The sequence below is a fragment of the Leptidea sinapis genome, chromosome 15 (assembly GCF_905404315.1).
Source record: "Leptidea sinapis chromosome 15, ilLepSina1.1, whole genome shotgun sequence".
Taxonomy (NCBI): domain Eukaryota; kingdom Metazoa; phylum Arthropoda; class Insecta; order Lepidoptera; family Pieridae; genus Leptidea; species Leptidea sinapis.
The window spans coordinates 264,016-285,318 of NC_066279.1; the positions used below are offsets into that span (position 1 = coordinate 264,016).

The 21,303-nt window shown below is 34.1% G+C and overlaps 1 protein-coding gene across 1 annotated transcript in view; it reads left to right on the forward strand.

Annotated features, from left to right (window-relative positions):
- LOC126968371 (pikachurin-like) overlaps positions 1-21,303 on the forward strand; it is a 168,858-nt gene that overhangs the window by 22,654 nt on the left and 124,901 nt on the right. The window lies entirely within an intron of this gene.

Genomic DNA, 21,303 nt, shown 5'->3' on the forward strand with positions numbered 1-21,303 from the left:
TCAAATACATAATCATCATGAAATTCCTAAAATTAAAGGTAAAGAAACAAATAAAGTATAAAATAATATAAACTAGCTTGAATTTGTCCAAACGTTATTTTGTCATATAAATTAAGTACCCCGCGCCCACTCATTGTATTAATTCTCTGCATGAGTAATGAAAGGTCATTGACTGAACAATTTGTATTGCGAATATATATAGGTATTTCTTAATAAAAAAATATAGTATCCGAATAAGTAATCAACAACAAACAATACTAAAACCTTCTCCGAAACAAGCTGCATCTTATGGTATATTATTCCGATCTGTTCAGTAGATTTCCCAGTATAAGCGAAGCAAAAAAAGCCCTACATTTATTGGTATAGATTAGACACTGTCCCGGAATTTAAAGATTTCCCGAGGGAGCGCGATACGAATTTACCGCGGACGAATTAAGGTAAAGGAAATGAACAACTCTATGAAAATCTACAAATATGAATCTCTATAGAATTAGTTCTGAAATCAAAGAAAATCAACTTAGACAAATGGTCAGTGAGTACTCGATCAAAAGGTAGAAAACCCCTGTATATCAATAGGAGCATAATATATTTAGAATCCTTTCCAATGATAAACAGATCAACAGCGCCCATTGCTTGACGCGTTCTAAAAAATAAAAATATTACCGCGTGACAGCCCTATAGACCTTATGTCAGACGCGAGTGCACTCGTTCACATGTGAAATTTTGTTGAAATGAAAATGTTCTGGGTCGGCTCCTCGTTTTTTAAGATTAATTAGTTAGTGATAATTTTTTGATATCGCTGAAGAAGAGAATAAAGTAAATTTGTTATATTTATTACAGCGATTGTAAAATACTCACTGATTTACTAGAGTTGTCGTTAAGTTTCTTGTATGTTCTTTACACGAGCTCTACTTTTTCTGAACATATACGTACATTCAGTAATTTAAATAAAATATTTTTAATGACGATTCAAAAACGCTTAGTTTGACCTTATTTAAATAGTTTATGGAATTAAATAGGTAAGTTTCATTTGTACCAAAACACATGGACCTTGAAAGCGTCCTTATTGGAACGCATTTTGACAGTATATTTATACTTTTCGCCACTGAGGGGATGTATTGATACGATATCTCATGCAGAGGCGGTTGGGACACTATTTATCCATTACTAGAAGAAAGTGAATCGTGTTGTTAATAACTTAAAAAATAGTGTAAACATACAGAAAAGGAAAATGTTATTGAAGAAGGATGAGATGAGAATACTTTATTGGACTTTTGTGTAAAACAAAATACTGAAAATAAATACCGAAAATGAAAATACTAAAGACGAGGCAGTAAGGGCCCGGCCTGTTCGCAAGAACGAATTAAAAAAATGTACTCTGTGCTCCTGTCAAATCAAACATCAATGGAGGTGCGTTCATAAATCATAACTCGTTATTTTTACGAAAACACCTAAGCAAACATTTAATTTATAATTCAAAGTACTATATTTTATTTATATTACTATTATTTAATAAGTACAAAAAAGGGCTTAATGGTTTATAATTAATAATTAAAATGGATTTTTAGTATTTTTTATTTTTAAATGTTAAGAGTGGTCCACCGCAAATATTTTTTTTATTTTATTGGACGTAATTTTTTGTTTTTATTTTTTTTGATACAGCATTAAAAATACATACAACCCAAAATTTTCAACTCTCTACGATCAACCCCTATTTTTGTATCGCGATTTTTATTTTATTCTGTTCCATCCACAAATCCGCTAAAGGGTTGCAAGATGGCAATGGATCAATACTTACAATAACTGTAGTACGATAAATTTGGTAGATCTGAGAATCGGTTGCTTCTACTTTTTACAACCAAAAAATTTATTTTTAATTAAATTTTTAAATAAATTTATTACTTTATATAGCAATACAACTTTTGCTGACAGTGACCTAAACGGTTGGACCGATTTGAATGAAATTTTCTGTGTGTTCAAGTGAGTTTAGATCCAACTGCCTCCTAAATGACTGGATCGATTTTGATGATTTTTTTAAAGTGTTGCAGTGAATTAGAGATAGGTTTAGATTCCTACGTATGTTAGTGATCTCCTAACGTCTGGACCGATTTTTCAAATTTAACACGTGTGTACAGGATTTGTTGGGTCCGATAGTACATAATATATATATAATATTATGTTACTATCACGACTGAGGCAGATACGTGTAAACGTGTTAACTTATATAAAAAATATACATAAATTTAAAACACCAAGTAAAATTATACCCTTTTGTTTGTGTGTAACGTAATTACATTATAATACCATAGATTAGATTTAAAGAAAATGAAACCTGCATTATATTTTAAATGTAATACCTAGGTAACACTGAAAATATTTCGAAAACAAAAAACGGCTTCATGTAGAAAGTTGCAAATACTTTTATTGTTTCTCGAAGTAATCTCCGTTCCTCTCAACACATCGTCGAATTCGATTAAACCACTGAGAAAAGCAGTGGGCTCATTCTTCCTTAGGGGTCTCTTCTACTGCTTCTTCTTTCTTCTTGGCGGTCTTAAAGGGTGGCGAACGGGGCAATCGCCCGACAGTGTCCTCGCTCTCACAGGGGCCTCGCGCAACAACCCAAGCAAATTAAAAAAAGATTTTTCAACTTTATTTTTTTATTATTTGTGTTGAAACTTTTGATTTTGATCCATAATTACTTATTAAGGTTATAAAATAACGGTAAATTAAAATAAAGTTAGTTAACTAATAATTCATTCAAAACAAAATTTAAAAATTCATTATGCAGTAAGTATTAGATGAATATATTTAGCATTTCTCCTCCAACGACAAATACCTAAACCCAACAACTAGACCTACATTCGCATCACATACTTTTCACGAAGTACTAAGGGCCTCGCAATGACCCACCGCCCGGAGCCTCGCAATGGGTAGGGCCGCCTCTGCTTCTTTGGCATTTGCGTACGCTTACACCGCATCTTCAGGGCTCGTAAAGCGAATACTTAGAATTTTATCTTTCGTTCTTGGGAATCAATAAAAGTCGCAGGGCACCAGGTCAGGACTGTATGGCGGTTGACTCATTATCTCGACACCTGCCATAGTCAAATATTCAACAGTCCGGTTTGCGGAGTCCGCTGAAGCATTGTCGTGGTGAAGGAGGATCCTGCTTCGAGGGCGCTGCTGTCGAATTTTTTCCAAGACAACAGGCAAACAGCGATTGACATACTAGTCTGCAGTAACTGTCCTTCCATCTTGTAGCACAACTGTCGCGAAATGACCTTTCCGACCAAAGAATGAGGCAATCATCTTTTTTCCTTGACTTCTTCCTTTCTTTACCTTAGTTGGCCGATCCTGGAAAGGAAACACCCACTGAGCTGATTGTCTTTTATATTCGGGTTCGTAGCAATATCTCCAGCTTTCATCACCTATGACGATGTCAAATACAGCATTTGAGCCACCGCCGTTGAACTTATCTAACATTTGGCGACACAGAAGGTGCATGCGAAGGTGTTTGTGGTCGTCGGTTAAAGTATGGGGAATCCATCTCGTACAAAGCTTCCTGACGCCAAAATGTTCGTGTAATATTTTTTGAACTTTACTCATACCAATGCCTAGGCTTTCCCGTATCTGCTGATAGGTCACTCTCTTATCTTCCTCAATCATGCGTCGCACAGCACTGATGTTATCTTCAGTAGTCGCTGTTAAAGGATATCCCTGACGCGGATCATCATTGAGATTGCTACGTCCACGCTTAAACTCGTTTAACCAATTGTAAATAGTGGCACGAGATGGGGCTTCATTAAGAAATGGTAATCGCAGCCTATCATAGCTTTGTTGTTGAGCAAGCCCACAATGAAATTCATAATAAATCATTGACCGAAAATTTTCTCGCGTTAGGTTGATTTTCACGTGAAACAAGAGTTTTAGATTTGCCACCAATTTACAAAAACAAATGACAAATGAATGCAATATACTACATTAGGTTACCAAAGAGTTCTAAAATTGAAATTCAAAAAAAGTTTTCATTTGCAACGTTTCTAACTGGTCAGTTCTAAACAGTGTTACCCATGTACAGGTTAAATACGAAGGAGATATTTCAATATTGTCATTGGTAACATGTGACGTGTGTGTGGTCTATGCTTAAAACTAGTTGGTTCAGAGCAGAGTAGAGTGAAAATCAAACTCATTCAATTTGAAATGCAATTAGCAATCAGTGTACACTAAAGAGATCAATAACGAGAGAGACAGTATTAATTTGTACAGTAATAGTCTCATTAAATATCCACAAAAGAAAGTGGAAAATACCTAGTTATATTATTTGTATTATTACTACAAATGCTTATTTATTCAAACAAAACAAAACTTATAACTATATTTACAATACTATGACTACATAAAATTTAAACTATCATTACGTGGAAGGGTACCAAGAATACTGGCAGCATTTCCGCGTTGGATAGTTAGGCTGATCCGTTCACCGAGATAGCTGCCAGCGCTTGGGTTTCCAGTAGCCTTATTGAGGCGCTAAGATAGTATTTTGTACATTCTCCGCGCCTCTGGGCCCCACGGGCCAAGTGTCTCGACACCAAAGGGCATAAAGATGTATGACTCACTGAGACCAACATATTTGCGACGCTTGCCGTCTTCGGCAGTAGAAGCAGCAGCCCCAGCACCAACTGACGCAACTTGGACATGAGAAGGAGCCAGAGTGTCGACCCAAGTCGTGTCCCACACCAGCGCCCTTTCCCCGTGCCCAAGCCACCAGGCGTGACGACTGATACGGCCTGCCAATTTCAGGCAGGATAGCCCGTGGCACCCAAGAGCATCTATCTGAACACCACATCTACATTGATGTGGTTCATTCAGTTTTATACCTAGCCGGAGTGATACGCATATTGACAATGTCGTGTTGTTAAGTAGCGTTCCAATCGGCGCAGAAGGCAAAGCTCGATTACAACCAAAAGCCCGACTCATTTTGTGTCACGGCCAAAAGATATAAATTATTACAAATAAACTAAGTGATAAGTTATACCTGAGAATAAACCAAGAATATGCATAATTTTGACTATATCGCTGATAATACTGACAATACAATGATAATTGTGAAGATTTTCGAATTTCAAGCAGCCTTGCAAACTTAAATGAACGCGGGAAACGTTATACGTCCGAATAAACCAATCATAAGCAAAATGTATAGTTTTAAACATTTTGCATATTCTTGGTTTATTCTTTTGGTATGAGTGTATTACTTTATACAAAGTTTATTTGTAAGGCCCTTAAGTATTGAATGCTGGGAGAGTTTCTTGCGCCACTTCTTCTCTCTCAGAGCGCCATTTGTTTCCGAAGCGGTAATGACATCAAAAAGAATTCTACAGGAATAAATCTTGAGAAAACTAATGCCTTTTATGCCTATTGTTAACTAATCTAATTACACGAATATTTAACATAAAGATCTTCAACAAGTCTATACTCTAACAATTAATATGGTGTTGGTATTGTGCGCCCAAAGCGAAAAAGAGGCGCCACGCGGCGGCGTGGTTGAACAGGGATCGAATTCCAGCGAAGTGCCAAGTTAATTCGTGCGAATGTGCAGTGTCTGTCCGCGAATGAACTGCAACCGCTACTATTTCTGCCGCAGAACTGCGGTACATTTGTACTGTTGTGTTGCGGGTCGTATTGCATGATTCCGTTTGATTCTAGTATTTAATGATGTGTGATGATGAAATGTTTTCACAGAACACCTGAGGTTTTTTTATGAAAATAAGGGACGAGATGAGCAGGACGTTCAGCTGATGGTATTTGATATACCCTGTCTATTATAATTCATTCAAATGAATTCTTGAAAAACCCAATAATTCTGAACGCCACTACAATTGCGCTCGTCACCTTGCGACATAAAATGTTAAGTCTCATTTGCCCAGTAATTTCATTAGCTACACCGCCCTCCAGACCGAAACACGATACTGCTTACACATTACTGCTTCACGCCAGAAATAGGCGCCGTTGTGGTACCCAAAATGTAGCCGGCATCATGTGCAAAGGAGCCTCCTACTGGAAAACGGGTTGTGGGGCAGCCGATGACTGCGTATATTAACAGCGAGATGTCGATACAATGATTTGGACACTTCTTAGTTCCATAACGGCCATTTCTAGTATTAGTTTATTTCTATGTACACATTCATTTACAAGAAAAATAACTAGAGCTCTCTAATTTTTGCTAGTAAATTACAAGTTACAAACAATCAAAGCTATCAATCAAACCAAAAGCTTTCTGAAGTATTTTTGATAGCCTATAAGATATTGTAAAAGAGCCAGTATCGTTTTGGTAAAAATATTAAACTTGTATATTTTTTCAGGCTCCTAAACTATTTAGATACGTATTTGCACTAAAAATACTGAATTCATTTTTGTTCACAATAAATGACACACTTTCGGCCCAGTTGTCGCATCAAAACGAAAGCGTATTAACAATTTTTCTGGTACTTACATATATAACAGTTATTATGAAATTTTAACGCAATGTGAGTTGCGAGTGAAAGTTTGATATAAAGAAATAAAGAATTCCCTTTAGAAGATTCCCCCTGCGAATACACGGGGTGATTTAATGAATGCTAAAGAAATATGAAAAGGTTTCTCTCATAACGCGGAGTCTTGAGGCTGTAAGCATTCATATTTGTATAAACCTCGTATAAACCGACACGGTAGGATAATGAAGTTTATGCGTAGAATATTTATGTTTCCATATAGTGTTTAGTGTTATTGCAATTTCTGCGTAAAGCCAGCCACACATTGATCAAGCGACCACACACGATAATTATGCTAATAATTGTATAGATATTAACTTTGAGATTATTTAACTGTGCGTGTGATATATAAACTTATGTCTCGCAAATTAAAAGCTATAGATTCTTGATAATATCAAATATTTATAACTTGTACGAATTATCTTGACAATCGCCTTGCGAGTGCAGTAGCGGTAGCAGAGTTGGTATATCGGCCGTTTTCAATAATCTATCTATCCTTAGTTTAACTGACTAGAGGTAGACAAATCTATCCTTTCACGCTTACTTACATTTCAATAACCTATTGACAGATAGCATTGGACTATAACTATATTGGGCATAACTATGGATAGATAAGTTCTTGTCATTAAGCGGTGACAGCAATGTATCCGTAAGTTAAACTAAGGGTAGATAGGTTATTGAAAACGGCCGTTAGTCGTTAAAATTGTTAACTTAAAACGTTTATTATTATAACACTGTTAAATATTAAAGTAACTACAGCGTTATATTTTACTGCGTGCTTTTATATCACCATTTGTTAATTTAACATAAGCACAGCATATTATTAATGTTAGCATCTACGAACTACAATCTACATAGGTTTTTTTCGTGTTAATGGATCGATTTCTGGGAGGTGGGTATCTTTAGCCAAGTCTCTACCTAGCTACAACGTGTGGAACACTAAATCATCGTATACGTGTAAATCATGTGTATGTGTTTAAGTAAGTATGAAGATGAACGCTCATTCTATCGAATATATTACTAGCAGATATCGGTTTTTAATAGATGTTACTGACCACAGATTACACTTAACTTAAACAATTATTTAACGTTAACCATGCTAAAATTATTAAGCATTTAATATTAACATGGTTAATGTTTTTTACCGGGTAAAAGTTTAAATTAACGTTTTTGCGCTCTTAAATATTCGAGTTGTTTTCTTGCTGATATATATTATTTTTATTGGATATTTGATGTTTTTTTGTATTTTTTAAAATTTATGTTGTCATTCACACGATTGGATGTTTTTTTGAAATAGATATTTTTAATAGATGACAATGATAGCGATACAGTATCTGGAGTAGTTGAAATCCATAAAAGTGACGATTCAGTGTGATAGTAAAATATAACTTTTTAATTATGGTAAATAAATAAATCTATTTCAAAAATACGTATGACTATTTATTTTGTTTTATTCCCCTAATAATTGAACGACAACTACAAGTTACTACCTCAAACAGATACAACTATGTAATTTAATAATATACATGCATAAAACGTTTAATAAATAAATATCTATTTATTTTCTCACCATAAAGCTCTTAAAGCTAAAACAGTACAGTAGTGTTACATTTTTTATCTACACCCATGCTGTAAATCCTCTATTAAAGATTCTGAAACAGTTAGCTTATTGCCAACATTAAAACACCCAATGTTCTAATAACCATTACATCACCCAAAAGAGTGTTGTAATGTTGTACTGAATTTCATAACAACACTCCTATGTTTTTTTTTATCCCTTCATGCGCAAAGAGTTTCAACATACATCCACATTCTTATTGCTCGATGCGTGGTATCTGTATGAATTACAAAACAAGAACATTTTCGTTTACGCGCGCTCCACACACCCAGAACGTCGCGCGCCGTAAAAAAAAGGTAGGTTATTCGAATCCCCGCATTTTTCATCGATTTTGTTATTGTTTTGTTTACAAAAAATGAGCGATTCATTTTAAACGCTGCAAAAGAACATTATATTCGAGTGAATTTTAATTAGCACTATACAAAATGTAAATTACTACTAAAATAAATAATTGTTTCATTAATACTTATTTTATTTGTATATAATCAGTAACGAATGATATTAGGTTACTACTAGGACTGGTGTTTTAATGTTAGCAGTAAGCTAACTGTTCCAGAATCTTTTAGAGGATTCATATTCTGGGTGTAGATAAAGTCTTGTATGCAACTGTTGATAATTAGGTATTAAAACACTCATGTGATACTATTATCACACTCGGCTTCGCCTCGTGAGATAAATCCACATTCATGTTTTAATACCCCTTATTGCACAACAGTTGCATAAATAACTATAACAGCTAGTATTTTGTGAGGAGCTGGTGTCTGAAGTAGGTTGACCCTGAATTACAGATCACCAGGACATCACCCTTAGATATAATGATCACAGTTATTAAAATAGTAGATATATATCTGTACTAGTAGTTATAAGAGCATTAATAACAATAGATGACTTTAAATTTGTAAATTACTAGTAATATAATGTGTGTGTGTTTTTGAGTGTGTGTGTGAGTGTTTGTGTGTGTTAGTGTTTGTGTGTGTGCGTGTGCGTACTCTACTCTCAGTTCACCTTTAGTGGTTTTCAGTAGAGGTATAGACCAATTTAGATTTAAATAAAAATAGTATTCGTATTCGTATGAGAAAGTAAAATGGAAACAATAATTTTATTGCACACAAGTCTACACAATATATCTGAGTTCTCACTCAAAACGACCCCGATGGCTTCTCGCCTTTGTTTCTTGCTGTTTTTTATGGACAAGTGTATAATTTGGATTATCTACCTACATTGTAGAAAATGTAATGCTGCTTAGGTACTGAAGCATACATATAATTATATAAGTTCCCTGTTTGTTATTTATAATAATTAAGTATATATAAATTAAGTATTTGTAATTTTAAATTCCTTTAAATAGTTTTTGTAATACAGGCGATATCTGTTAAAAAAAACGTGTTACTACTGTTTTTACTTGTATTTCTAGGTTTTAATGTACACTGGAAACATACAACTGTAATAATTATGATAATAAATAAATTTCAAATCAAATCAAATCAATATAACTACGACGAATTACGTAGTCGTGAGTGTACTGGAAATTGCGTAGCGCTTTGTTTGTAGCATTATGACAAATGATCTATTTCATCTATTCAATATACAATACCTTATAGTAAATAATATGCTTTATCAAAAGCAAAATGAACAGGTCAAAAATATTTTGTATATTACGTAGGTACTATAGTTTCTGTTGTATAAAGCTGCTTAGTTATTCACTAAGGATCTTCGTTCCCGACAAGCTGGATGCTCCTAAAACCTTCGTGTAGTAAATTTCATTCAAATTGTTGCATCTGATTCAAATACAAACTCAAATACGGTATCGATACAAAAATATAAAATATGTAATAGAATTGTGTATGGATACAACTCTTAAAATATGATTTACTCAATTTTAGTCGAAAGATTTAAATTCTAATAATAGGAGTTTTAGTATGAAGTTGCCTGTTTGGCATACTGACGCGAAGGTATGAGCTTTTATTTTAACCCTACTTTAAAACCTCCTTGGCTTTCAGATTTCAGATTAAAACTTTTTTCGCATTGTCTTGACTCTGATCTCTGTTGCTAGAACATTTTCTGTGTTATTATAAAAAAAATTAATAATGTGTTTTAAAAAAGTTCTATGACAAATCTATGTCATTCTGTTGTCTAAACAAGAGTCTTTATATAATTCTTATATTTAAACACAAGTCGAACCTAAGGTAAGTCTAACGGAATAAGGATTCTTAAGAAAGATTTAGATTATATGATGACAGAAAGATGACAGCTGACAAAAATTACGATCCCTTCCTTTAATTTTTATCCGACTTCAGAAAGAAGAATTTATTTTTATTTTTGTTACCTCAGATGTTTCGACTGGGTAAACCAATGTTGATATATTTTTTTTATTTAAAAGCTGGTTCTACCCGTGTGATATACATTGGTCCATATCTGACAATGGCATCCACGAGAAAACCATAAGTCTTACAACTTTCGACTGGGTGAACCGATTTTGATAATTCTATTTTTATTTGAAAGCTGGTGCTTCCCGTGTGGTAATTGTAATTTGGTCCAGATATGACAATGGCAGCCATGAGAAAACCATAAGTTTTCAATTTGCGAATAACTCAATATCACGCCAACCGATTTCGATGATTATTTTTTTATTGGAAAGGATATACTTCAAAGATAGTTAAGTGAGAGTTTAGTTAGGTTCTGATTATGGAATTCATGAGAAAGTAACGGAACTCTTCTATTCTTTTTTTATGCTATCCAGATATTTGCGTCACCTACCGTAACGTTGTTATCGTCAAGTAATCAATGGAACTCCTCACCGACTTACAGTAAATGTGCGATCTGTGACAGAATTTCTTACTGTCTGTAATCAAATTGCAATGTGCTTACGTTCATTTCTGCATTGCGAAATTTAGTACTTATGTCTGTACATATTTAGACAAATTATTAGTTGGCGTTCTTCAGATTCATTAAAAATTAAAAAAAAAACAACCTACTTCAAAAAATTATTCCAAAACAATATATAAATCACTAAAAAGTAAAAAAAATATTGCGTATTTTTATACAATGTAATAAATCTAATTCTTCTTCTTTACAATTATTGTTATTTTTGGAGTCGGTGTCAGCCAAGGTAGGTTTGTAACTACATATAATATTCATAGTTGTAAGTGAGATGTGCTTGTGTCGCACGCGCAACGTAACAAGGCGAGAGGCAATACGCAATTATTTTTTTACTTTTTAGTGCATATTATATGTATTATTTTGGAATAGTTTTTTTGAAGTTGGTTGTTGTTTTATTAATTTATTTATTTATTTCTATACACTGTAGTTTATGTTGTCTAAACACTGTTTTGTAATAGAAAAAGATAATCTCCTTTGGACGTCGTTATTGTTAGGATACTGACGTTGTTATAGTAAGGTAACAAAACACATTCAAAAAATTTACAACAGTTGATTATTTGACTTTAAAAGTAAAGTAATTTATGAAAACGAGTTCCGGCTTGGAACTAACGCAGCAGTAACAGCTCGCAATATCAATGCAATGTGTTTAAACAGGACACAGCTAATGAACGCACCGTGCATTTTTGCGGTTTCATCACTTCCGTTGAGGAAACTTCCACACGAAGAATGAACCCATAGAAAGCCCAGCCACTAGGGTAAATAAGAATTGATTGCGATGATAGAAGGCAATCGCATCAAACAAACAAGTTATTAGTGTTTTGATGTTAACATACCCACAATACTGACCCATTTGCATCAAATCTGTAAAAACTACTCTACCAAGCGAAGAAGCAAGCCTTAGATAATTTATACGTGGTTATATTTTACCTTAGTAAAGTTTACTTGATTTTACCTTAGTTAGTGGGAGGCTCCTTTGCACCGGATGCCAGATAGATTATGGGTACCACAACGGCGGCTATTTCTGCCGTAAAGCAGTAATGTGTAAGTATTACTGTGTTTCGGTCTAAAGGGCGCCGTAGCTAGTAAAATTACTGGGCAAATGAGACTAGAGATCTTATGTCTCAAGGTGACGAGCGCAGTTGTGGTGCCGCACAGAATTTTTACGTTTGTCAAGTATCAAATACCATCAGCTGACCGTCCTGCTCGTCTTATTTTCATTCGTCTAGATAGAAGTCCTCTTGCTGTTAATAAACTGATGAAAACAGGCAAGGCTTATTACTTAAGAGTGTGTGACAAGCTACGTCGTACACTCGCGATTTGTAGTGTTTTGTTAGTGTGCATTCATTGCTAAAAATAGAGGTCAACAGTCAACCTCAATTTTTTCGATGTATTCACAGCTGTCACAGTTTATCTAGACGTATAAGTGATCTAAGAAGCAAGCATTGAAGCTTGCCTTTCTATGTGAAATAGGCACAGAAATGAAGGGGTAAAGGCGGATTGTGACATGTGATGTAAAGTGGATTCTATGCGATAAGTACTAGTGAACATCGTAATATATAACTCCAGGGCAAGAAAACGAAAAAAAAAACAGGTTGCACTCCAGGACTGCCAGCAGAAGTGAAAACTTTAACATTAACGTTACGCGTTTTTGAAAAATTTGGAATGGTTAGGGCATAATTTCGCACGGATTGCAAGTACTAGCATTTATGTGGTTAAATACAATATTCATTTATTGCGCTATCGTGTATAAAAATGACAATTTATATTTGATAAAAATAACTAACACTTCAGACCTATTACAATTATTTTACATTAAAACGTTTATCACTCAGAAAAATCAAATCTCTTCCATTATTTCAACGAATGTCTTACGAAATTTCGATCAAGTCACGTGTCCTGACGCGGGTTTAACATTTTATACTCATCCCAAGAAAAGTGCCCAACGCCCCTAAAGGAGTTTTCACTTCAAAAAAGATAAGGTTTAACTATAGAAAAGTGATACTAACTGATTGTTTGTCACTTCATTGCAGGTGTCTCACTATCAATGATGGTGAAAGACGTAGTGAGATTGCCCCTCGATTCGGAGAGGTTTTTAAGTGGTAAAATATTCCATTTACCAATTTTTTCGTAATTTAAATTTAAACACTTGTTAAAGGATTAAAAACGCGTGTATTTAACTGTGTTTCTATACAGGGTGGCCGAGAAGTTGACGTCCAAAGCTAAAATTTGAAAGCCTCATGGTGATGAGTATCCGAATCACCCCTATGTATGTTCTACGATTTTGCGTAGTTTAGGACATAATAATTTTTTTCCCCTTTTATCCGCTTTTTTCACCTAATTGTGGTTTAGGACTTTTTTCTAATTTGTTTGAACACTTTTAGTTAATTTTATTGTTGCTAATTATTAACTACGGTTGCAATAACCACATAAGAAACTATGAATAGTTTAGACAATGCGAAACTAGTTCAGAATTGAGTCGTAAGTTCAAGATAACTGCTCCAGCTGAAATTGCTAGGCCACCCTAATACTATTAGGCCCCCTGAAAACGTGCTCAGAAAAGGTCACGAAACATCGGGTTTAATAAAATGCATATTTGTAAATAATAATAACGCAAAAATGTAACTTTTACGCAAAAACTAATGTAAAAACAGTTACAATAATTACAATACATTTTGTATGTACGTTGATTCCGGGTCCTTAAAGTTATACCGAAAATTAAATAATTAATATCCTTCCCGTCAGATAGCAGAAATGTATATAGATAAAGAAACTAATACTTTGATAAAATATTTTTTTATAAGGTTGATGACAACAGTTTGAGCTTCTCAGTACAAAATTATAATAATTTTATAATATATAGATAATCGTAATTTCATACTTTAACTCCTAATATTCGACGTTGTACTTTTTTTGATACACATGTCGTATCGTCCTTGAAAACCGCACTGTGAAGGCCGCACCGCACACAGTTTGAGCTTATCGGGCGAAGGTGGAATTCGGCATCAGGAATCAGGTCAAACAGCTCACACATATCTCGTGATAAATGCGGTAGAAATCTAAAATCAAAAGCGTTTCTCTTTGTAATAGCTCGCATTTATGAGGCTAACGACATACTTTCGTATTAAATGTTACTCGATATGAACTTGCAAAGCCAAATTATTGATTGCTCTCATATGAGTAGGGACGTCTGCTGTACGTACGATGCTGAGAAATGAGCGCTATTAACCTGTCGGTCAATGCTAGGCAATGGCAAATAGAAATGTTCATCCAATAACCATAAACTCCCACTTAACTGCTCTGGTTTGGTTTCTTCGGAGGTGCACGGCACACAATTGTCACAGACAAGTGTAACACAAAGGGTTGACGCGAGATATCCAGAACGATAGACGAAACTTGTACGTGAAGTTATTACGGCATTGAAAAAAATTGCATCTATAGAAAATCGTTAGTTTATATTTGTATTTATAAGAATGTGACATAAGTATTTCAGATGACATAAAATATTGATTTAACATAATTGTAAAAACAAAATACTATTGATATAACTAACAAATGAAAGTCACAAATCTTATTTAATTAAGTATGGCAATACTCGGTGACGTAAGTTTTGCCATTGTAATTTTTTTTTAATCTTTTACGTAAGCGTGTCGCAACACGTGTCGAATTGTTTAACGACAAATATTGGCGGAATTGACACTAAAGAAAACTCAAAAGATTTGGATAATTGTTCTGAATTTGAATTTGGCAACTCATTCGTTTTGTACATAAATACATACATAATACAAGCGTAATCGAAATACACATTTACTGAGAGATAATAAAGTTTCATTTGCAGCGTACGTATCAAACCATCAAGAACTGCGCTCGACAAGCCGGCAAACTTCCTCCGCCGTAATAACTTCACGTACAAGTTTCGTCTATCGATCATTCGTTTAATTTCGTATCTCGGCTACAACTTCTACAGCTTAGTTCTTGCTTTTATTATCAACTGATAACGGCACAAATATAATTTGCACTGATTTAATCTTAGCCTTAATTATATACAATCACCAGTGGAAGACTCCATTGCATAGGATACCGGCTAGATTATGGGTACCATAACGGCGCCTATTTCTGCCGTGAAGCAGTAATGTGTAAACATTACTGTGTAGCTACTGAAATTATTGGGCAAACGAGACTTAACGTCTTATGACTAAAGGTGGCGAACGCAATTGTATTACCACTATTTGTATATGAATATGTATATGAATGAATATTTGTGTTTTTCAAGAATCCTGAGCGGCACTGCATTGCGATGGTGTATCAATTACCATCAACTGAACGTCCTGCTCGCATCGTCCATTATTTTCATTAAAAAAATCTTGGTACCTATGCACTTAGATCGTAGACTGACATGCACGAAACAAAATCAAACAAAGCGAGACGAACTTAACCTCAAATACCGGGGCTCTACTGGCTCTGCTGTACAATAAGTTGCTTATTTATAAAACTATCCTGAAACCGATCCAACTATGGGGGATCTGACTGTGTCTCAAACGTAAAAGTCATACAAAGAACTAAAGACTCAATATTTAAATAAATAGTCACATGGTTCACAGAGAACATATACCTTGAAATCAAAACAGAAAGAGACAAAAAAAACATTAAACGTAATATATGTGCCATCCAAACAAATTGGTAGTGTGTCCATCCCAGCTAGTGAAATCATTGAGTAAATGAGACTTAACATCTTACGTCTCAATGTGACGATCGTAATTGTAGTGCCGCTCAGAATTTTTGTGTTTTTCAAGAATCCTGAGCGACACTGCATTGTAATAGGCAGGGTGTATCAATTACCATCAGGTGAACGTACTGCTGGTCTTGTCCCTTATGATCATGAAAAAAAAAGATACTTTGATCCTTAATTATAATTTGGTCTTAATAATAAAAGTATTAACAGACGGACAGAAGGATAACGATGAAACTTATATAATGCTAGCTAATAGAAATATTTAGGATACCGCAGGCATACCTTATTGGTATCGGAGTATTTAGATCTCGAGGCGATTAGCCCTAATGTGGTTATCGTGTTATTTTAATTAGATTTATATACAAAGTATTTATCGAGTTCAGTATTAAGGAAATGGGTTTGTATGATATGTATGTTCTCAGGATTGTATTTTTATAGAATAACTAGCTGACCCAGCAAACGTTGTATTGCCGATATTAAAATCGCGATACAAAATAACTATACATAAAAGTAACTGTTGATCGTAGATAGGTGAAAATTTGAAGTTGTGTGTATTTTTTAATACTAACTCATAATCAATCAAATTTAAAAAAAATGTCTAAAAAATTATAAAAAAAAATTGGCGTGGACCACCCTTAACACTTAGGGGGATGAAAAATAGATGTTGTCCGATTCTCAGACCTACCCAATATGCACTCAAAATTTCATGAGAATCGGTCAAGCCGTTTCGAAGGAGTTTAACTACAAATACCGCGACATGAGAATTTTATATATTAGATGGTAAATAAGAATGTGTGATATTATGATTATTAACACAATTAATCTACCAAATAAAAAATTACATTATTTGGGGTTGAAAGGTAGCGTTTGTCTGAATAACGAAAATAAGAATAAAGAAAAGTATATATTATTATTGGTGGCTTCAAAATGAATCGCTTAAAGATATATAAATATTTTAGTTCGTCTATTAAAACGCTTTCTTCGCAATAGCACTTTATTAGAGTATAGTTATTATAATGACTTCACTTAATACTTGGAACAAAGAACTGATATGTATTTTAAGGCGACCGACCACTCTGGTCAACTGTTGAAGATCAACTGGCTTGCTGATCGTTTGCATCAAACACGTTAGTAATCGAATGACAACTTACTTAGCAAAGACTAGGTTAAGTTGTCAGGAGGTAGATTAGAGAGAAACAATGTCTATAGAATTTAAAGTACAGTAGACTATAGTTTTAATATTTGTAACAAATATTACGAAAATATGTATACATAGTTTTATTTTAAAGATGTTTACCTACGTTACAGAAGAGAGAACGTAAATTGGAGCCCCCATTTGTCACCAAGTTTTTCTAGCTGTGTTTTTTTTTTGTAAATACATAGTCCTAATTCAAATCACGTACAATGCCACATCTTTTGTTGCTGTTTATTGAAATAAAGGATTTCCGGATATTTCTATAAAGATGTAAAATCGCAATGTGGAATATGAATCCTATATAATTATATTGTTATAATGAGCGGGGATTCTGAGAGTTTTCTGAGATTTTAAAGAAAACAATTTTAAAAAGATTAAAACGCATTTAATTGTTACAATTGTGTCTTTTGAACAACATCAGACTTTGCGTAAAAGTTAGATTTTTATTATTATTTTAGCTAATCCGACGTTTCGTTACCTTTTCAGAGCACGTTTTCAGGGGGAGTGCGGTTGAGAAGAGTCGAGATAGTTTCTTTAATAGTTGTCATCAATGACGTTCTATCATTATTTAATGCCTCTGAGGTGGTATTTGCTGTAGATAAATAGTTTTTGGCAAAATTTACTGACTTTGTCCTCTGCTGTTTTGGTATGTGTAGTTTTGGGTATTATTTTAGTGATTATTGGATCCCAGGTGTTCGATATTTCACGACCATCTGACCATCTTCTCTATTGAAATTTGTATGTTTATTAATTTCAATGGCTTTACGTACCAGTCTCAGTATCAGTAAGTCTTTTCTACGTAGGCCGATATTTTTTGGTAATTTTAAACAAGTGGTTTATTTTATTTTATAGATGTGTTATTAGACGTTGGAAAGTAAAAAAAAAAAAATGAAAGACGAAAGACCAAACGATATATATATAAAGGATATTATGTAGGGAACACAGAAAGTTCGATTCGATATATATATGTTGTGAGGCATTCTGAAGTTACGTCCCTTCCTTAACTTGGGTCAAACTTGTATCCCCTACCATTGGTACCTATGTCATAATTTTATATAATTTGTATAAATATAAAAATGCTTTTAACTAAAAGTGATATTGTATCAAAATATTCGTATATTTTAAAAGACGTAGTTAAAAAATAAATCTTTTCATTATCATTTTTCCTTTTGTTCAAAAATGGCTTAGATACTTTAACAATACAATGCCTCTTTTTAGGCTTCAACCAGATCAGTTCTATTTTGAATACGAAGCCTGTTTTCGTTGGTTGCAGTTGCATAACTATATTGTCGACACCCACTAAATAAACACTTTACATTGAAAACTACCAGGTTGAATGTTATTTTAAAAAATATTATAATGACATGAAGATTTTTACACTAACTGATGTTCCGTAGTAACGGAAGACATACGTTATAAACTTATCTCCCACAAAGGACAATGCAGTTATAATTAATAACACGCGATTAGTCCAATATTCATGTGAAGCAATCATTAAAAAGTCTACCTAAATTAGTGAGAGGTGAACCATCATGCGATGAGAGATAAATGGGAGGAGATATTTTGTTATTATGTATTTAAAGTTTATTATTTTGTATGAATATGGCTTGCAATAATAATATTTTTTATTTTAATTTGACGGCAGACACAGCTCTTGCTTACCTCCATATATGTCTCGATATGAGTCTATCTAAACCCATTGAGATATAAGGAAATAATATATAGTAGAATAGTGTATCTTGTATGGGTCTACAGAAAAGTCCGCAATGTCATATGTCTATCTCTTACGGATAACATACTATATCCACTTTAATACTTTAAAAAATTGGCAATTATAAAGCGGTAATGTAATGTAAAAGCTGTTTAAACAAATATGATATAAATCTTTATTATTTTATTTCTATATGATCAACTTTGATTACACATTTCCGATGGTTTTAAACCACATTATTCCCGAATACTTACATCATTTTCTTTTCTATTGATAGAACAGTCTGTCGGGTCAGCTGAACGTGTATTTAAATAAACACTTAGATACTGTATGCTATAATAAATACTTGTAATTGGATTAAAGCGAAAATAATCATGAATAATTGCCGCGTGTGACACTTAATATATGTTGTGAGGTTGAAAAACCTATCTGTGGCGCAATATTAATGATGTAATGGGGGTTATCACCTACCATAAAGTGAGCACCACGCTCCACTAATGACTCATATACAAAAATAATCAGTTTTTATGAAACTAACCACCACTAAGTGTAAATCGATCTTAAAAAACTTGAATTCGAGTTGCGACAATGAGTAGGGGACATCTGTACGTGACTCGCTTGTACCCTTATGTCAGAAACTGGAGTTAATTTATAACGTTTAGGGTTTGTGCGAGTAACGACTTTCTCTCTTGTGTTTTATCTTGTATTAATTAACTGGCACATACGTATACTAAATTAAACCTTACCTAATTTTAAAAATGCGATAAAATTTACAAAAATAAATACTTAACCTCTACATTTTCATATTTTGATTGTTTAATAATATGTTTAGAAAATTTATTGAATAAGGAGTTATTTTGCGGAAACTATATGTCTTAGTTGAGAACGTCGAGCCAAGAAATATGATTCGGTATTCGTCTTGGCTCAGGTGTAACCGGCGTGCGGTGCGAGTGTGGGCGAGAACAGGCGCCAGACGAGTGCCGAACAGGCGCAAAGAGAATTATAATATATAGGGAAAAGAGAGCCCTCTCTACGCATTATGAGCTGTCTATTAGAAAACTTGCGCCATCTGGAGATTGGCCCCGAAAATAACTATTGCTCCAAATTATAAAATTCATTTTTAATGTTGTGACGCAAATAACTAAGTCTACTTTTTAATGTAGGTATTGCAATTTTTTACCATGTTGAAATTGCGGGTAGAGTTAGTTACTTAATTTTGTCACAACATAATATATATATATATATATATATAAAGGATAGATTTAGTAGTGTATTGCAAAAAGGAACACAAGAGCTACATACATGCGCTAACGCTAAAGTAGCCGCCATTTTATGACTAGTGGGCAGTGACACAAATAAAGAAAAGTTGAAAGATTTCAAAGCGAGTGACAGCTGACAAAGCTTTCATTTTCGGGCCAACTAACAGATGTCACTACAGTCTTCTGTAAACGTCACTTTAAGGCGTCTGTCCCACCCCTGGCGAGGCGGTTGTGTCACCGTAATGTGTGTAATCGTAATTGGTGTGTTAATTGTGAAGTATTTCTAATTTTAAGATTGTTACTTTGTTGCTGATTATAATTATTATTACACGGTATAAGTTTGTAAAACTTTTTTACTTGGTGTCGTTTTAAACGCTGGTAACCACGAGGATCCCGGCCAGTTGGTCCAGCTTTTCCCCTTCATAATTCTTCTTTAAAAGCCCGGAAAACTCCTGTGATTCGTCTGATGTTGCAAGAGAATGTGTGCGGCGGTGATCAAATTCAAATATTTACATTCAAAATAGGATGTGACATCACATACTGAAAGTTAAAAGCTACCACCCATTGCAAAAATAATGCTAATGAAAAAAAAATTGTTTACATAGTAATGTTGTACAATTAAACTTATTATTTAATAGCCTGAGGACGGTCGCTCCATTCCCAGTCTGTGGAATCATTATCATCATTTAACAATTCTTTTGAATGTCGTTATACCATTGTTTTGAACATTTCTAGGATCTCGTTGTAAAAGCATATACGAGCACATCGCCCAACAAAAGACTTACTAACTCGACTTAGCCGAGTAGTAGGCATAACAAGTGTATGTTTGTTCCTTGTTGTTAGTTGCATTGCGTAAGTGTATGATCACTCACCACTAGGTCACCCGTAAGTTCGTTTTCCATGAAAAAATAATTATCTTAATGTTATGAATTACCTTACGTGTTAACTGCGCTAAGCTGAGCCAATAGTTCTTGATGCCTTATGTAGAGGCGAAGCACTAATTCTCGAATTGCTTTAGCAGAAATTTACGTTATCGACCAACCCGGTCGTTCGGTCGAGGTTCAGCGGGGTTGGATTCTTCGGTGGAGTACGCGTATAACCTCTTACTCTAACAAATCTGAGCGTAATAAACACTTAAGGCGAAGAGTAAGCAGAAAACACGCAAACATGGTGTTTTTAGACAAGTTTTGTGGTGAAAGTATAGCATTTCGAGCTATGAACACTACTTAATCCCGTTACACATATCCTTAAGTCTTATTTATAGGTTGCTTATGCTTGCTGTTGGTTATAGTTTACACTGCCGAGCCTTTTTGAACTACCACTTTTCTTTGAAGTTAAACAAGTTTTTTGGCATGGCGTGATGCATTTTTTTGGTACTTCTCTCAGA